This window comes from Dermacentor andersoni, chromosome 3, assembly GCF_023375885.2.
Source record: "Dermacentor andersoni chromosome 3, qqDerAnde1_hic_scaffold, whole genome shotgun sequence".
In the NCBI taxonomy this organism is placed as follows: domain Eukaryota; kingdom Metazoa; phylum Arthropoda; class Arachnida; order Ixodida; family Ixodidae; genus Dermacentor; species Dermacentor andersoni.
The window spans coordinates 174,462,660-174,479,510 of NC_092816.1; the positions used below are offsets into that span (position 1 = coordinate 174,462,660).

At 48.6% G+C, this 16,851-nt stretch overlaps 1 long non-coding RNA gene across 1 annotated transcript in view; it reads left to right on the plus strand.

Moving 5' to 3' along the window:
* Window positions 1-15,096, plus strand: part of LOC126524683 (uncharacterized) — a 71,342-nt gene extending 56,246 nt beyond the window's left edge. The window contains exons 2-3 of the long non-coding RNA XR_007598037.3: window positions 1,516-1,613; window positions 14,980-15,096. This is a non-coding gene — a long non-coding RNA (uncharacterized lncRNA). The remainder of the gene's footprint in view (window positions 1-1,515; window positions 1,614-14,979) is intronic.
* The last annotated feature ends 1,755 nt before the right edge of the window (window positions 15,097-16,851 follow it).

Genomic DNA, 16,851 nt, shown 5'->3' on the forward strand with positions numbered 1-16,851 from the left:
TGTCATATACATATAGACCACTTAATATGATCCCTCAATGTACATCGGTCGATTTTTACCATGTTCATTGGAAGTAATGCGCATAGGGGAAGAGGACACATATGAGGAGAAATAACGACAGGGATGCAGCATTAGTCATTATGGTTTCATTCCAACTTGCCACACTTGCAATAATTCTACAGTACAACCGATTGTGCTTTCTACCATACCTTAACTTGTGGTATCACTGGTGAATTCACCGCTTAGGGCGGACGAAGCCCGTTGTATTTCATACTTGACGTCAATCCGTACTTGTGGAAGAACCTATACGTGTGCTATACCTAGTATCCCAGATGGGATGTGTCAAGCGCTAAGTGATTCCACATTTTTTATTCGGCGCTCTACAGGAGCTCAAGGCCCCAAGTGGGGTCGAAGTTGGTATCGAAAATGGCCTGAACTCCGAGGGAAAAACACCGGTCTCCATTCGTGAAAAATGTTTCCGCTAAACAAACGTGATGATACGCTAGGGCTAAAAGCACTTCACAGAGCAAACAAACTGTGAACCATGAGTCCTGCCGACTGCCGCCGATTGCCTACGCCCAGCTCAGGGTTATGAAAAGCGTTGACGTGGCCTTTTGGCGTGAGCGTCTTTTAAAATTCGCTGTGGGTGGCTAGTAGATTTTAAAAACGGCGTTAAATCATGTCATGTCGCTTTTTTGCCCCGCAGGTTACGAGCGGAGTAGAATGGTATGTTGCTCTATTGGTGCCCAACAGCGAAGCAACTATTAAGCACTGGTGAACTTCATATGCCTTATCACCTTTTACAAACCAGCATATAATCTAATTGTTCCTTACACTGCATAGTATTGCAGATGGCTCACTCACTGAACACAGCACATTACTACATGCATGCTTTGTCCGTTGTTTTGGTACTGTCCGTGTCCTGATGAAGCAGATAGGACCATATTTCAGCTGTATCTCATTTACAACGTGTATAGAGACAGTGCATCGAGAGACTCTCTGCGTCATAGATAGCGAGGCAGCATGATGGCGACGGCTCCAAGAGCGTGAATGCAACCGGAGCGCCCGCATAATTGACATCGCATTAATAAATGGTTTGCCGTCACTTACACTTTGCAAACACTGTACCATAAACAGTATATTATCGGAAGTGACATACTGTTTTGCATGTGATCCAGTTTACCTGCGACATAACTGTGCGCTTATGAGCCTTGGGGCAATCCTTTCGTGGTGTTTCCGCCATTAAAATTCACCTTTCACATGTTACGATGCTCAAATCAACTTTGTTTTCTCCGCAAGCCCATGAAAGGTCCGGCACCATTCCCGAAAAGCAGGATACGCGGAATTTCGCGGATTGTGCAGAATTTCAGGCATCGCGGAAGTCTAACATAGATATCCGCAATAGGTGAAAGCTCTGTACCTTTCCCTTTGAAGGAATTCACGTTTTGTATATCTATATGAATGTGCTTTCTGTTTTGGCATTAGTGTTGTGATTTTTCTTTATCTCTTTTCTAGAAATTCACACACCCGGTTCTGTCACTACAGAATGAAGCTCCCGCTTTACCGAGCATTTTTTTTCATCGCATGGGCGCACTTCGCCTTTTGCACAACACGTAAGTGGCCATTTTTGAAACATCTCACCCCGCTCATCAAATGATCATTTCGTGCCGTATATACTTTTACAGCAAAAGCTGTATATGACTAACCTTCCGTAGTTTTTTCGGCGTCCGTCAACAGAAAAAAATTATCATTGGGCCGATGTTGGTGATAGTGCAGAATGGCTCCAAGCTCAATGGCACACACCCGCGTGGGCTGGGTAAAACGCCCTGCGAAATTTTCGGCATGGGCCACGTTTGAGGAGTGTTTAATGCCTGCTTCGGGATCGGCCCAGGTAAGCAGGGTGCTTAACGCCTGCTTCACCTCCGCCGCGGGTCGGCCTGATATTGCACTATTTTCGGGCCAAAACACGACGGAGGGGAGGCACATTTCTTTTGATTCGAGAGCTTTGAATGCCGTCCGCCTTCGCTGCCATTTTATCTTCACAGAGTGGAATGGTTGGCAGTGTTTCTATGTGGTGTATATTTCTGTTCACGATTTGTCTTGAGCACGCTTCCTGCAATACAGTAGATTTGAACGTAAGCCTAACTAATGAAACTTCGTTCGCACTTTACCAATGTTCCCGCACACTGTCAGTGGGAGAAGAGGAGCACGTTAAACAATATATTTTATGTAGGTTAGCTTGTAAACTCTTTAAAACAGGATGCGCACCGATGACGCCTAAGCACCGGATAATTCTGATTGATTAAATAATTTGAGGATAAAACGAGCAGAAGAACAGCCAGGAATAAGCTCAAGCCAGAAACCAGAGCAGCTTTCATCTTCTGACACACTACTACTCTGTAAGCAATTTTGTCACGAAGTTCAAATTTTAAGTAACATAGTTCGGATGACGTGCGCTTTACCGTGGATATTTCGACCGCATTATTATTGCTCTTTGGACCCAAGAGTAATTTTGTTCACCGTTACATGTTATTAGCTCATTGGTGTGATTTTAGATCAACTCGTTTCCGGTGCTGCCGTTAAACTAAGGCACATGATAGTTTTTCTTTGTATGCTTCAGTGAATTATCCCACTAAACATCCTACTGGCACGGGAGCTCTTGTTTTTAGGTGCTGTGCTGGCGCCCATTATGACCAATGCTTTGTTTAGCTACTGGGACGTTTAAGAGGTCAATTCAGTTTCCTTGTACCACCCCACTTCCGTCCATGCGGGACGAAACACCGCAAAATATGTTTACCGCCCTAAGTATTGCTGCCATCTCATCACTGAGTACTTATCGCATTATCGTGATAGCTGTGCGTCCTTAACGTTCAAAAGCTTCAGGTGTCTTGATTGAATTGGCAATGTGTTTGCACACTACATGAGGTCATTACTGACGCGCGACAACTTAATGGCAGACACGGGAGAGGGTGTCGACACGTTGGGTGGCACGCTTGGTGTCGGTGTTAGGCTGGCCGATGAAAGACAACTGGTTTTAATGGACTGGTGGAAACTTATCCTCGCTCTGTGAGAAGATTTAGTATAGAAATTTGTGGTAATTATAGCTGGTACAGCACTCTTCATCGAGGGTGTGGGGAAAGTCTCCAACCGCTTCGTCGATTAAAAGAAGCGGTCTGTAGTGATCAGGCTAGTCATCTGGGCCTAGTTAATAGTTGCGTTGATGAACTTATAACGGCGGAAAGGGCGATTCCTGGCCAGCGCGTATTCTGCAGAAGAACCTCAAGGGGCTCAAATTGCCCCAAGCGTTGCATGATGGAGGCGTCACATCGTGAAGAGCCACAAGTGAGCATCTGGTACTGAATGAGACAACAGACTGGCGTCTAGGGCAGAAGTTTTGCACACCTAGAGGGTTTTTGCTAAAGCTGCTGTCCAGGTAATGTCTTGGTTGCCTGGTAGAACAGTCGAGCCGTGTTATGAAAGAACGTGGCGCACCACACATTTGAGAAAGGTGCAATATTAGAAGTTCTGAGGTAGAAAAGCGACGGAGGCCCATCGTTGTGATTACCTGAGGTTAATCTTCCAGGGCCAAGATGCAATCAGACAAAGTTTGAATCCCTTCAGCTGAGCCATGGTAGCCTAGAAATGTTACGTATGGTGCCCCAAGTATGTTTAGTAGGTTCAAGAATGATGTTTGGGCATCGGGGGGATCGAACAATAGGCGATGAAGCTGCTTCTGGACTTGAGCTTTCTAAGAGGAAACCAGTATTTAGGCGAGATAGACGAAGCACAAGTCGAGGATGCGGACGACTTAATCACTAAAGCATTTGAAGGTTTTTGTGCCCCTTTCCTACTCGCACAAACCAAAGGACATGATTGCGTTATTCGAGACGTCCGGGTTGGCAGGAATTTGCAATTGCACCTTGACCAGATGAAGCATAAAGAACGAATGTCAGCCGCGCAATGGAGGGCGAAGTTCTGTATGTGGCAGACGGAGAAGCTTTCTGAAATGGTGCAGGCGTTCATGGCACGCAAAGCCCTACGTTGTGGCCAACCATCGGTCTCTTTCGATAATAGATGAAGCGGTGATGCCCATGGTCCATCTGAGCGGCGGGCAATTCCTACTTGCACACAGGATACAAAATTACCTTGGTCGATATAAAGGTGATCCAGACGTAGGCCGACGGGCATGGAAGAAAATCATAGCGCTCGTACTGGGTTATTTCTTGCGGACAATCTTATGACGCAGTTCCCATGGAAACTCGCTGAGATAAGTGAGGTCGGGAAATTCGGTGAGATTGGCTTAGTACGGTAATGAATTTTTCGCGGTGAACATTTTACCGCTGGGCTGATTGGTGATCGTATTGACACGTGTACTTGTTTGTCTGTATTGCGCGATACGTTTCACCACCTAACAAATGTTATCGCTCAACACAGGACGCGCCTACATGTATTGGAAGTTTCTAGAATGTTATCGATGATTGTATCCGCTGTCTGTTGTCGCCGAACCTTGTATAATCTGATTACATGTATGCGCGACGCGAATGGTGTAGAACTTTGTGGAAGGCACGCGGGTCCCAGCGATTACTGTGGAACATTTGACGACTGATATATAAAAGCGGACGCGCTTGACCCGCTGATCAGATTTTCGGGGATCGCCGACTGTATACGCTGCTATTGTTGCGCTATATGTGTAGCCTGTTTTTGTGGGCACAGGTTCGCCCAATTAAAGTTAGTTTTTTATTTCACAGTATTGCTGCTGTGTTCTTCAAGCACCTCCACCACGTGACATCTGGTCGAGGTGCTTTGCGTTCACGTACCGGACGCCCCCACAAAGCCGTCACCCATGCCCGCACGCGGAAGACAACACCAACGTCGCCAAGAGCCAGCGAGATAGCCGCCGGCTGCAAGGACTGTCCCGGAAGCACGGAATGTTGCCTGAGACGACCAAGAAGATCGTCGCCCAGTCAACCCCAATGGCGGCCCCAGCGTCCCCCATTGTGCTGCAGCAGCCCAGGGAGCCTGCGACGTTCCGCGGTTCAACATTCGAGGATCCGAAAACAGCTTTTATCAGCTGGAACAGCGACGACAAACTTCGACATGTCTTTTTCGCCTTGGAAGACGCCGCCAGATTATGGTTAGAGAACCGAGAAGCCGCCTTAACGACATGGGACCTGTTTCGAAGCGGCTTCCTGCAGACATTCACAAGTGTCGTACGCCGAGAACGAGCCCAAGCAATACTAGAAACCGGAGTGCAACTGCCTAATGAGACCACCGCGATCTTTACAGAAAAGATGAGCCGTCTATTCCGCCACGCCGGCCCGGAAATGTCCGAGGAGAAAAAAGTCTGCTTCCTGATGCGGGGCGTCAAGCAAGAACTTTTCGCCGGACATATTCGTGACTCGCCGAAGTCTGTAGCTGAGTTTTCTGCAGAGGCATCGACGATCGAGAAAACTCTAAAAATTTGCACCCGGCAATACAACTGCTAGGGGCTTACGCCGCAGTACGCCATCCAAGGACTGGGTTCTGACGACCTTCAAGAGACCATCTGTGCCATTGTGCGCAAAGAAATGCGCAAGGTCCTGCCTTCGTCGCAGCCTCAAGTGGCCTCGATAGCCGACATCGTGAATGATGATGTTCAGCGATCGCTTGGAGTTCCTGAGGTGCAACCTCAATTACCGCAGCCCCAGCCAGAAGCGATCAGCTACGACGCCGTCGCACGCCGTCAAGGCCCCCCTCCGCGACCGTGCCAGGGCTCTGTAACGCCGCAGTTCCGTCCTCCGCCGCCGCCAGCACGCCCACCCGTCGTCCAGCGCACCTACGCGTGGAAGACGGACATTTGGCGAGCCCCCGACCACCGCCCCCTCTGCTATCACTGCGGAGAAGCCGGCCATGTGTACCGCCGATGCCCATACCGCGACTTGGGACTAAGAGGGTTCGCCGTCAACGCGCGGCGTCCACAGCTTGGGGAGCGCCCACGTGACATCGCCGATTACCTAGCCGCCACTCAGTGGAACTCTCGACGACCGTCCCGTTCGCCGTCTCCAGGCCACTACCTGTCGCCGCAGCGCCGTCCATACACTGGCCCAGCCCTTGCCCGGTCCGTGAGCCCATACCCGGAAAACTAAAAGAAGCAACCGATGGAGACGCGGTTACTGTTCGTTGAACTGACGAACATCCTCCGCCGTCGACGAAGACGCCGAAAGACTATCTAGACGACATAACGACGACACACCGCCATACCGAAGAAGTCTGGCAGCAAAGAACATATCGATGAAAGACGACCTGACGAAGCGACGTCCCAGCCACAGGTCAACGCGACGCTGCCGTGATCCGACGCCAAGACCTAATTGAGATGCAAGACAAAGAACAACCGTCCTCGACGTGCTTCTCGATGGCCACGCAGTCACCACAATAGTCGACACAGGGGCCGATTACTCCGTCATTACTGGACACATCGCCGCCCAGTTGAAGAAGGTTAAGACTGCACGGGAGGGACCTCAAATTCGGACCGCTGGAGGACCCCTCATTACGCCGACTGGAATCTGCGCGGCAAGAATTACCGTTCAAGACCGGACTTACCCTGCCACCTTCGCTATCCTCCAACAGCATTCACGAGACGTCATTCTCGGCATGGACTTCCTGAACCAACATGGCGCAATCATCGACCTGAAGTCGAAATCGAAAACGCTGTGGGAAGATCAAGCGATACCGCAGGAGAGCTCTCGTAGTCACCACACCTTGAGTGCGCTCGAGGATCAAGTGAGCATCCCGCGGCGCTCCAGCATTGTCATTTCGTCGGCACCGAAACACGCGCTGACGTAGAGGGAGTCATCGAGGGCGACCAACATCTACTGGTCGACAGTGAAATTTGCGTCGCAAGAGGGATCGCTCGACTGCATGGAGGAAACACGAAAGTGTTGCTGACATACTTCAGCCAGGAGTTCAAGCACATCAACAAGGGCACGACGATCGCATACATCGAGGAAATTTTGGAAAACCGCAATGCGTTTGTCCTCTCAGATTCTGCCGCATCTACCCCGGCGACCGTAGTTCCCGAGCCAGACCTCGACATAAATCCAAGTCTCCCGACGATTAAGCAACAACAGCTCAGAAGTCTTCTCCCACGATACAAGGAATGCTTTTCGAAGTCATCGAGGAATAGACAAACACCAGTTGCAAAGCATCACATATTAACCGAAGAGTGCGTTCAAACACTCCGCCAGAGCCCTTACCGAGTTTCGACGCGAGTACGTGTAGCTATTAGGCAACAACTCGACGGAATGCTCTACGACGACATCATGCAGCCGTTGAAAAGCCCGTGGGCATCTCCTGTTATCCTTTTGAAGAAAAAGGAGGGAACCCTACATTTCTGCGTCCATTATCGTCGACTGAACAAGATCACGAAGAAAGACGTATACCGCCTTCCACGGATACACGACGCATTGGATCGGCTATGCAACGCTAAATACTTCTCGTTGGTGGACCTCAAGTCTGGCAACTGGCAAATAGAAGTCGACGAGAGAGATCGCGAAAAGACCGCCTTCATCACGCCAGACGGCCTCTACGAGTTCAAGGTTATGCCATTCGGACTGTACTCGGCGACTGCAACGTTCCAGCGCGTCATGTACACGGTGTTAGCAGGATTGAAGTGGCAAACGTGTCTTCTTTATTTCGACGACGTGGTCGTCTTCGCCAGAAATTTCGACGATCACCTTAGGCGGTTTGCGACGGTACTCGAGGCATGAAATCATCAAGGCTCACTCTGAAGCAGCAAAAGTGCCGCTTTGCTTACGATGAGCTTCTGTTCCTAGGCCACGTCATCAGCAAATCTGGAGTCCGCGCCGACCCTCAGAAGACAGCTGCCATCGCAATGTTCCCGCAGCCCATCGACATCAAGGCAGTGCGTAGATTCCTTGGCATGTGGGCCTACAACAGGCGTTTTGTCAAGGACTTTTCACGCATCGCTGAGCCGCTAACGCATCTAACCGAATCTGATGTCGAGTTCAAGTGGTAAACGCCGCAGGCCGACGTATTTCAAGAACTAAAACGACGCATGCAATCGCCACCGGTACTTGCACATTTCGACTAACACGCCGATACCAAAATCCACACTGACGCCAGTAGCCTAGGCCTCAGTGCCGTCCTAGTCCAGAAGAAAGACGGCCATGAACGGGTGATATGCTAGCCGGTCGCTGTCAAAAGTGGAAGGCAATTATTCTACGACTGAACAGGAATGCCTCGCCATCATTTGGGCTACAGCAATATTCCGCCCTTACCTATATGGCAAGCCATTCAAAGCCGTCAGCGACCATCACGCGTTGTGTTGGCTGGCTAACTTAAACGACCCTTCAGGACGGCTGGCGAGGTGGAGCCTCACACTGCAAGAATACGGCGTCACGGAAATCTACAAGTCCTGACGAATACACTCTGACGCCGACTGCCTATCACGCGCCCCCATCGATACCCCGCCGAAAGACGACGAGGACGACGACGCCTTCCTCGGAATAATAAGCGCGGAAGACTTCACTAAACAGCAACGAGCAGATCCGGAGCTAAAAGGCCTCGTCGAGTATTTGTAAGGGAACACCGTAGTAGTCCCTAGGGCATTTAAGCGCGGATTGTCTTCGTTCACGTTACAAAACAACCGGCTCGTAAAGGACTTTTCACCAGTCCGCGCCAGCTACCTTCTTGTTGTTCCGTCAGCGCTGCGTTCAGAAGTACTGCACGCCCTATATGACGATCCAACCGCTGGGCACCTCGGATTCTCTGGAACGCTGTCGAGGATACAGGAATGGTATTAGTGGCCGCGTCAGACCGCCGACGTCGCCCGTTACGCCAAGACATGCCAAGACTGTCAGCGATGCAAGACACCACCGATAAGGCCAGCCGGATTACTACAGCCGATCAAACCTCCTTGCCGGCCATTTCAGCAGATCGGGTGGATTTGTTGGGACCGTTTCCGGCGTCAACATCCGAAAATAAGTGGATCATCGTGGCGACGGACTATCTCACCCGCTTCGCTGAAACTAAAGCTCTACCGAAATGGAGCGCAGCCGAAGTGGCGAAATGTTTCGTCGAGAACATTCTGCTGCGATATGGTGCCCCAGAAGTCCTCATCACCGACAGAGGAACAGCCTTTACAGCAAAGCTCACCCAATACATTCTGTAATACAGCCATACAAGTCACAGGAGGACAACTGCCTACCATCCGCAAATGAATGGCCTCACGGAGCGCCTGAACAAGACCCTCGCCGACATGCTAGCAATGTGCGTCGACGTCGAGCACAAGACGTGGGACGCGGTCCTGCCGTGCGTAACCTTCGCTTACAACATGGCGGTGCAAGAAACAACACAGATCACGCCGTTTAAGCTGCTTTACGGCAGGAACCCGACGACGACGCTCGACGCCACGCTGCCGCACGTCACTGACGAAGATAATCTTAACGTCGCTACCTATCTCCACCGCGCCGAGGAAGCACGACAGCGCGCTCGCCTACGGATCAAGAACGAGCAGCGTACCGACAGCCAACACTACAACCTCCGACGACACTTCGTCGAGTACCAGCCCGGCGAACGTGTTTGGGTTTGGACCCCGATATTCCGGCGAGGACTGGGTGAGAAACTATCGCGACGCTATTTCGAACCCTACAAGGTGATTCGACGTATTGGCGCACTGGACTATGAAGTCGTGCGAGACGGCATTTCGCATTCACAGTGGCGCCGCGCTCGATCTTAAGTGGTCCACGAGGTGCGTCTTGAACCATTTTACGGACGCTGACGAACTTTCTTATTTAGTTGTTATCTTTGCTACGGGTGTTTTTCTTTATTACTTTCGTTTGCAACATCGGGTCGATGCTTTTTAAGAGGAGGGTATTGACACGTGTACTTGTTTGTCTTTATCGGGCGGCACGTTTCACCGCCTAACAAATGTTATCGCTGAGCGCAGGACGCGCCTACATGTAGCGGAAGTTTCTAGAATGTTATCGATGTTTCTATCCGCTGTCTGTTGTCGCCGAACCTTGTGTAATCTGATTGCATGTATGCGCGACGCGAATGGCGTAGAACTTTGTGGAAGGCATGCGGGTCCCAGCGATTACTCTGGAACATTCGACGACTGATCTATAAAACCGATGCGGTTGACCCGCTGATCAGATTTTCGACGATCGCCGTCTGTATTCACCGCTATCGTTGTGCTATAAGTGTAGCCTGTTTTTGTGGGCACAGGTTCGCCCAAGAAAAGTTAGTTTTGCCTTTCACAGTGTTGCTACTATGTTCTTCAACGTCAGCACCACGGGACAGTATGCTGGCTTGGCGAAATATATTTATTTGTTGCGTCGATGATACGGCTATAGCGACTGCTCCTCTGTGCACACCAAATAGTGGCGCAATGAAGCAGTATTGGTGTTATATTCGCGTAGAATGGTCCATGTGCATATTTTAACTCGAGGCATCGTGCCTGAGGCTCCCTGTAAGTGCGTCATACACCTTCGAAGCACGGGAAAGTTCTTTGAGTGGCCGTTATTGGGACCATTGTGGTGCGCAGGCGTGGAAGCGATGCCTCACTGGACGAATTCGTAACGCGGTGAATCGTTCGGCATAACTATGTAGCATTGATGACGATAGCTTATCGCCAGGCACGTTGAAGAACTGTAAGCGGTCTGCGTGGAAAGAGAATTGTGAAAGCAAGGAGAGAGCTCTGTGCGGGTTGTCGCAAGGATAATGAGAACAGAATTGCCTACGGGAGATCATTAGCATTGAGTCGCAATGATCGCGAAGATGGCGTCGACTTTGCGAATAGTATATAACCGAAGAATGGTCGGATCCAGCCTCTCAGGGGAAGATCTGCGTTTTTGGTAACAAACGGCAAAGCGGGCGAAACCGCCAAGTCCTTGTGACGAAGAAGCATTAGCAGCATTAGTGCGAGTGCTTGAAGATGCTTCAGCTTCGTAGGGCTCGATAAAATATTTTACTTGCGCTCTATTGTCGACAATTATGCACCAAGGAGAGTAGCGCGAAACCGAGCACGAGTAGAGAAGAGACCCCAGCGAGAAACGAGATTTCTAATCAAATAAACAGAGGTGCTGCGACCAATAGATACACGGTCCGTCCTACGAAGGGCACGAGTAAGTGCGAGTGGTTGCTACCGTATTCTTTTTTAGCAGTCACGCCGTACACTCCCCTACAAAATGAACGCCTCCAGCGCTTGAGAATACCGTATAATGGCAGCGAAACCGCGAGAATGCGCTCGTGCCACTGCTCGAGCCTCCGTCGTCTGCTTCAACAGCTGGCTCCAATGCCGTTAATCACGCTAGCGTTTCCGTACTGCGCCTCCCTCTGCAAAGGCACTGACGGCACTGGCCCACTGCCATTCAATGGGCTGAGATCGGTCTCAATTTCTTTAACTAAATGTATCGCGAATTGAAAACACGTATACAGCAGCGTTCAAATTTAGCATTAGGGAGTATCGTAATAGTCAGCGATTTTTTATCATCCTTACGATTACCCAATATGTTTATCATGCATTAACTTTACCTTTAGTGACTCGGAAAAGGGCGAGCGAACTGGTGTTTCTTCTGTTTTTTCCCTTTATTCAAAACTTATCCCCTCTGGAATTTTTCGTGTTTTATGTAGGCTAAATCACTAACATTTTATTGCCACACCTACTGGTATCAAAGAGTGCATTATTTTTAAATAAAATAAAGAACTAACCAGATTCAATTCATATGTTGGAATCAATTTGAAACAAGGATTTAGTGAAGCAGTTGACTGACTATTATACAACTAATTTCTCTGCGCGCACAAGTATCACTTGCATCCTTTCCAGCGTATAAACTCATTGATTATGTACGTTTATCCACCGCACAGTCGACAACTTTATTTTCGTGCACGTTCTTACGTTTGTGCACTATATTCCAGCGCTAAACTAGGCGGATGTGCAGTGCGACAGGCATACGTAGCGATGTCACAAGGAGAAGCACGACGTATGAAGCATGTCGAGCGATGAGTGGTGATGATGAAGGAACGTGTCCAGGAACAACAATTAAGCATTTTCTACCTGATGTGTTTTAGAAATACTCACTAAGGAAAATTGGCCGAGAACGGGTACACCACCTTGGCATATACGCACTGCCTAAAGCAAACAAAATAAAGTTAATCAACGAGGCCATCAAATAGAATTCAGTATTATTTTATTTAGAGGTATTCGTGAGCCGACATTATACATGTGGGTTTTATGTGGGAATTATTATGGACATGCATACTCACGATGATTCGCCAAGAATGCGCACACACATAGTGGCATATATTGAGTGCCCAAATCAAAGAAAATAAAGTACATCCAAGAATTTGAGAAATATATTTCACCACTCCGTACACATACTGGTCTGCTGAAGAGATTCCTGTGAGCCGACATTAAATGTTCATTCTTTATGAATGAACATGAACATGCTCACTTGAACATGTTCACTTTAATTAACAGGTTCATTCTTTATGAATGAAGGCAGTTCTTTGCTTTTACGAGCCTTAGAAGTGCGCATACTTGGGACCTCATAACGTAGAACTATTCAAAACTGCTTTTATTCGAATTCTGCAATCGGCTGTCCCCAACTGGTCAGACACTTTTCAGGACACCTCCATTTCATCGTTCTTTCATGCGACGTCACGAAAACCGGGCGAACTGCCCCTCGCAACCTATAATATGACGTATACAGACTGATTATGCATGATTAGACCGTACACAATAAAACTATATATTTATGATTCGACAACTTTTTCCCATCAGCCCTCTGTAGTTAGTCAAAAGTGTTGCGCTGTACTCACTGTACTTATCTGGGACGCAAAGTCACAAAAACACGAAGGGCGACCGCGTCAAAGTGACGTGTACGCAATAGAGATGCAATAACATGCCGAATATAAGTTCATATTTTCTTCAATAGGTGGAGACTGACCCGTTCCGAGAGGAATAGAAGATGACTCCCACCAATGACTTTGGCAGAGGCTACAAGGAGCTACTGGGCAGCATGAATTTGTTTGCGTGGAATAAATTTTCGCGTGGCAGTATAAAGTTATGAAGCCCGTTCGCCCCGAATACGCCATTGCGCCGCCAACTCTTCCTGCTGATTATGCGTTTTAGCAGCATTTTGAGCTCTCTTTGTAGGCGACCGTCATTTTCAACCAGCGACTGGAAGCCAAGAAGGAAGAAATGGATCAATCGCAGGTGCCTGCACCTTCCCCCCCCACCCCTCCGCATCCGGTTATCCACCCGCACTGAGCTGACTCAGGCCCACCAAAACCTTCTCCACGAAAGCGTTGTCCTAGCCTTTTGTTAGCCTATTTGATAAGAAAAATCACTCAATATAGACAATGCTCTTCGCTTTCTAACAAAGGTCCCTCCTAAAAATGAGCAGAGCGTTTCATTGGCCTCTTCAAAAACGATGCGGGTTAAAGCCTTATGCTTCCGTCTCTGGTTACATAAATTTGTGCCAGCAGATTGGAATAATAACAGTTTGTAATAGTTTTACGTTATACGACCCTTGCTCAGCATACAAGCATCATATAAGCGTGTTCTCTGTCACTATCATTCTTAAAAGCTCAACCTTTCTGTATATCACCAAAAAATATATCAGTTCATTCACCAACCGACCCAACAGCAACCACGCAGTCACGAAAAACACGGAACTCTAGGCGAAGAAAGCTTTGCCTTGAAATCCTCGTTATTGCAGACCAGTAGGAAAAGTATGCATGGCTTTAGCCGCTCTGGTGAACTTGCCCACATTCCAGTGAATGCACTATCTTTCAATGAACACCGATATATCAGTTCAACTGCTGCCTGTGTGATGAATTGTCACACGGTTTATCAGTATATTTCTAAAGCAGGATTTTAACATTACTTCTACAGCAAAGCTATGAAGGGCTAGTTCATGGAGGATTGTGTCCATGTGTACACACAAAACTATCATCCTCAGCATTGTCTCCAACGTGCTGGTCTTCTTCCATAACTACGTCGTTGGCAACCCTTGGCGCTACCGCGCGAACGCGCTCCTGCCACTGCTGCTGCGTTCGTCATCGTCATTAACAAATAAATTATTTATTAAGTATGTAATTAAGAAACACAAAGACGTAACCAATTTTACAGCGAAACAGTCAAAGGCTAGTTTCCTCAGGATCATGTCTGTGACTAGACACAAAACATGGGCCGGTCCAGAAGATCGCACAATGCCGGGCCGACCCATGGCGCAGGAGAAGCAGGCGTTAAGTACTCCCCAAGCGTGGCCCGATCCCGAAGCTGGTGCAATTTTGGGCCGACCCACGGCGGATATGAAGCAGGCGTTAAGCACTCCCCATATGATGGCCCATCCGGAACCTAGTGCAATACCGGGCCGACCCGCGGAAGAAGTGAAGCAGGCGTTAAGCACTCCCCACATATGCGCGAATCCCGAAGTCGGTGTAATGCCGGGCTAACCCGCGGCGGTTCAGTAGTTAGCCATTAAGGGGCCAGCATACGCAGTTTAGCTGGTCATCCTTCCTCACAAAGTGGAAAGGCACTGAGCTTTTTTATCCCTACGTGCCTATACCACTTAACAAGCTTCTTGGAGCTAGGCAGGACTACGTTTAAGAAAGCCAAATAATATGGAAGGATCAAAGTTTTAGGAGGGCATTTGCATACCCATAACATAGGTCAGAACCCTCGTTGAAGGAGCTCCCAAATAATGAGAAACCATGCAGTGCATAGTTCTATTAATCTGTAGTCTCTTAAAACACGAAATTGGTGACAGGGAAAGCGAAATGCAGTCATGGGCGACTCGTGTGATGGGTCCTGGGAATTCACAGGTAAATGAACGAATCATCTAAACCCAGATAAACAGTTATTGCGTGGAAGAAGCCTTCATCTTGCAACGGTCATCATAACAGTTACCATACAATTAAGAGAGAGGCTAGGCAAAGAAGACGCAGCAATTTATTTGTTATTGTTTCTTGCAGCGTGCAAGGATTCCTGCCTACGGGAATGGTGCCCAGCGCATAGGGATCCAGCAACCAACGAAGCAATTAGTGATGCCGGTGTTGATCCAGAGATTCTGGTGATTTTGGAGGAGCGAAAGAAAAGCAAGTAATACCTAGCTGTGTTCATTTTAACGAGATGCATTGCGACGCTCGGTAGCAGAAGGCTGACAGAAATCTTTCGTTTATGAGTAAAATCTGGAAACAAATATGCTCGATAGCTGTGGACGCCTGTCCGGCGTCTAACTGTTGCATAGGACTTCAACCACGCGAGGCCGCCGCCTGTCAGTCTAAAAGCGAGGTACAGGCTTAGCAGTTCCAAGCACATCATTGCAATATGCCCCTTCGCATGACATGCCAGTCACATAACAAAACTAATATTTACATAAACAAAGCTCAAGATTGGTCTTTACTTGAATGCCGCCGTGCACTGTCCTAACTGTTGTGTCTCTGTAAAAGAAGTTCATGAAAACAATTTACCCTAGTGTCCGAGTCCTTCAGCAGAACTTTACTACGAGCCGGTGTTTTACAACTAACCGTGAAGTTACAAGTTTAGCGAAGAGAGTAAACGCTGGCAAAGGATGATTGTCCAGCGCTACGCTGGAGATTAGCGCTAGTGCTTGGACTTGGTGTCTTGCGGGTCGCATTAGCATTTTGGAACTTGCATTTAATAAACTGGTTAGAAATTAGTTGACGTGCAGGGTAGCTTGAAAACACCCTGACCTGTACTACCGTGAACTATAACCCAGGAAGTATCCCAGCAGTTGCTCTCTTCCCCATCTTTCGTCTGCTCCGGTATGCTCATCCAGATGACCGTTCTGGCTTCAGCGGCGCGGATGAAAATGACACCAAGGACTGGCTTGCGGTAACCAGAGTGAAGGCGTAGCCTGACGGTGCGATGATGTAACGACACTGAAGAACCTTAGCATCTATCTCGGAGGTATAGTGAAACAATGAAAAGATTTGCATGCCGATGTTGTCAGCATTCAAGACGTGCTTCGCAGGAGTATTTCGGCGACTTGCTGTTTGCAAGCTGCGCGCAGAGCGGCATTCGGTGGAGCAAGCACCGCCACCGGGTGAATTTTCGGAAAGATTGGTTGCGCTTTCTAGACGATCACAAGGAAGAAGACAGGACAGGCGCAATGATTCGCGACCTTCATCGAAGACATTAACAACCAGTTCAAAACAGTCCACATGTGCATGTGGCAGTGCACAAAATAAAGAGTGTTGTGAAAACCATATTAGACAGCGTGTTTTACATGCTGCTTACAAAGAGCCCCCACATTGTGGTGGAAAATACCACTCTGTGTCAAAGCTACAAATAATGGTAGAAGCAGCCACCCTTGATACGTGGCCCTCCTTCACACGGTAAACAATCAGCTCGATTTGTCCACTTCCGATCAGTCAACGCTGCTCGTATAGATCAAAGCGTTTTTGTGTGTCGAATATTGCCCGCCAGATCTCCTTACTGTCATTCGCTCAGCCGCAGCAGACACACCAGCCTGCTCTGCATCTCGTACTCACTCTCCATCAGCGAAATGAGAATAAAGAGGCATGGTTTTGCTTGAACATTGCGACGAGCTCCCCGTAGTGGCGTCTCTCAGTTCTGTCGATGCAATCACAGGCTGGGACCGTTCTATGCAGCGCTATGTCTCAGTTACCGCGAAATTGTAAGTCGGTACCGACACAAGACCTTTCCCATTGTTTTACCAGATGCCTTCGACGACAGGCCTCTATGCATTGCGGTTCACTACGTCGGTCATACCACCAGCTATTACAGTCAATCTGTACACCTCTACCGCACAAGGAAATTTTCGGGTCATTGGCATAGTAAGCAATAATTCCCCATACGTG